Here is a 2,406-nt window from a genome sequence, read left to right as displayed (position 1 = left end):
TTCTAGGTCGGTTAACCGTATGACATACGAGATAGAAATCTTTGATGGTCAAATAAAGATTCAAGAAATGCAGATGGTTTATGCAGACAAAAGGGAATACAATTAATTTAGGTGATGGCCTCTTATAACAAGAAGATATGGAGAATAAAGTGAGATTGAAAGGTATGTTGTATTCCTAATCTAAATAAATATTAATATCAGTGGTCAAAATCAATGATTATCGCTAATGTGTTAAGTTCCAATAAAAGGAGTGAAAAGTGGAAACGAATATTATGCGGAACCAAGAAACAGAAAAGAGGGAGCATATATATCAACAGAGAAAAATATGTGGCTTCGACATGGAAATATGAGGATCATTGAAGAGATGGTGAATTAACAAGTGGTAATAGTTATGAAAGGTAAAGTTAAAATGAATATAGAGTGTAAATGTTGCATTAAGGCAAAAATGTGTAAAAATATCTATAGGAACTTGGAAACTCTAAAAGCAGGAAGTATACTTGGACTGTGGCACATCATGGACTTGATTGGGCCAGTAAAGCCAATGTCAAAAGGTGGTAAAAGGTATGTCTTACCTGCTGATAATTATTCGAGAAAAGAACCATTTGATTGACTTATTTATAAATGACTAAAAATTTAATATGAAATATTATTGACGATGGATTTTTTTTATTATAGGAGACTTACACAGATGAGTAATATTTATATACAAGAGCCAACCACTAAGGGTAAAGTAATAAGTATCATTTAATAATACTTTAATGGATTGTATATCTGTTTTTAAAAATTTAACCGATATACAATGTTTATTTTCTAAATTTCTATATTAATTTATTAAATAATTTCTAATTTGAATTACAATAACAAATAATCAATTTTAATAAATTTGATTCTAAAGGTATTTTAAATTAATCAATCTAATATATTTGTTATAACTAGGTTGGAATGAAAACTACTATTGGTGATGTTGAGTTAGAATTATGGGCAAAAGAAACTCCAAAGGCATGTAGAAATTTCATACAATGATGCGTGGAAGGTTACTAGAATGACACTAAATTTCATAGAATTATCAAAGGATTCATAACACAAGGTGGTGATCTCACAGGTACAGGAGAAGGTGGTAAAATATATGGAGAACCATTTAAAATTAGACTATATTTAAAAATGAAATGAATTCTTTTTTTATTAAAAAATAATTATTGGATATATATGTTTTAGGAGGAATTTCGTACGAGATTACGTTTTTGTCGACGAGATTTAATTGCTATGGCTAATGCTGGAAAAGATGACAGTATTTCCCAATTCTTCCTTACTGTTAGTTCTACACCAGATTAGCAGAATAAACATACAATCTTCGGTAGAGTTACTGATGAATCTGTATATAGTATGCTTAAACTTGATGAAGCACTTGTAAATGAGGTAAATTTAATGTTTACAAGAAAATATGTCAAGAAATGATATAAATATCATATTTCCACTTTTTTGTAGCATGATAAACTACTTTATCCTCCAAGATTGTTAAAAACTATAATATAGAACAATCCATTTTCTGATATTATACCAAGAATAATAGTACAGGAAAGTGAAGAAGTAAAGGACAGTTAAAAAACTAAAGCAGCAGCAGTAAGGTAAAAATCATATATGTTTGTAGAATTTAGTCTTGATAGTATTATTCTTTACAATGAAAAATTTTGTTACAGAGATTTCAATCGTTTATCATTTGGTGAAGAAGCAGAGGAAGATGAAGAAGAATCTGTGATACTAAATAAAAGGTTTCGCGATAAGGACAAATTAGCTCATGATCATTTATCTGATCCAAAATTAAGCTCACAACCAGCTGTTGAACCACCTGGACCTCCAAATAAGAAAAGGAAAAAAGTCTGTAATAGCGATTGGGAAAGTGATGATGAAGTAAAAACTTAAGAAGAATTAGAAATAATAAATAAAGAGAAAGAGTTAGTTTATTGTTTACATTATAACTATGTTATAGAAGGTAGAATTTTTCATTGACTGTCTTATATTTATATTTTCCAAGTAATGAAGGAAAGGATAAAAAATAAATTGAGAGATATAAAAAAAGAAACGAAGAATTATGTTGTTAATAATTAACGTGTATACGTGAAACTTCCAAAGTGAATAAACGGTACATAAATATATAACCATCGTAGTTTCATTTTCTTTTTACCAAGAGCAAAATCACTCGCTTTCATCTGTGACTTAATGTTCGTCTATAATTAATTCAACAACTTTTGTAATTGCATCGTGAAGACACAGCCTCAGCGAGCCTTCTAATATAAGTCTGGATATGAATTCATTGTTATTTAATTCATTATTGGTGATTATTGCATAGAGTGCTTGAACCATTGCCGAAGATAGTAATGGTTTGTCTTTCCATTAGTATAATGGAAT

At 29.1% G+C, this 2,406-nt stretch overlaps 1 pseudogene; it reads left to right on the top strand.

The window, feature by feature from the left end:
* The first annotated feature begins 688 nt into the window (after window positions 1-688).
* LOC108551552 (peptidyl-prolyl cis-trans isomerase CWC27 homolog) lies at window positions 689-2,106 on the top strand (annotated as a pseudogene).
* Window positions 2,107-2,406: the final 300 nt, after the last annotated feature.

This window comes from Eufriesea mexicana, unplaced genomic scaffold (assembly GCF_001483705.2).
Source record: "Eufriesea mexicana isolate 0111107269 unplaced genomic scaffold, ASM148370v2 scaffold4545, whole genome shotgun sequence".
In the NCBI taxonomy this organism is placed as follows: Eukaryota; Metazoa; Arthropoda; class Insecta; order Hymenoptera; family Apidae; genus Eufriesea; species Eufriesea mexicana.
Note: the sequence above shows the minus strand (reverse complement) of the source record. Positions and strands in the feature narration are given on the sequence as shown.